Source organism: Morone saxatilis, unplaced genomic scaffold (assembly GCF_004916995.1).
Source record: "Morone saxatilis isolate NCDOM2014 unplaced genomic scaffold, NCSU_SB_2.0 Contig19, whole genome shotgun sequence".
Lineage (NCBI taxonomy): Eukaryota > Metazoa > Chordata > Actinopteri > Moronidae > Morone > Morone saxatilis.
In genome coordinates, this window is record NW_023339751.1 from 3,327,819 (window position 1) to 3,328,255 (window position 437).

At 33.6% G+C, this 437-nt stretch overlaps 1 protein-coding gene across 1 annotated transcript in view; it reads right to left on the bottom strand.

Annotated features, from left to right (window-relative positions):
• Positions 1 to 437, bottom strand: part of ide (insulin-degrading enzyme) — a gene marked incomplete at its 5' end in the record, with an annotated part of 20,912 nt that overhangs the window by 18,767 nt on the left and 1,708 nt on the right.

The window sequence follows — 437 nt, forward strand, 5'->3', positions numbered from 1 at the left end:
TGTTCAAGGACAGTTAAACCAATTTCCCATTAAACAAAAGCTGATGTCACATCATTTGACCTCTCAAAGATGGGCTTACATCAACACCAACGTCTCAGAATGATTTAAATATTTTAATTTTTTTTTAAAGTTTATGGTTTTCTCAACCCTCTTGTATACAGTTTTCTTTTTTTTTCAATTCAGAGCTGGCTATTATTAAAAAAGAAGTGTCACTGGTATTTTCAGCTGAAATGTACATTTTATAAAAACTTTCTCATCTGAATTGTGAGAGTCTGACAGAAGTGCTTACAAGAAAATCTTAGCTTGATTAATGGCTCCAAGTGGCTCTTACTCGACTTTCTTGTGCAGTAATTGGTCAAAAACAGTAAATAGACTAACCTTTAAGAAAAACTCCAACTGGCATTAGGTAGCGACTCTGTCTTGACAATGGTCTCATT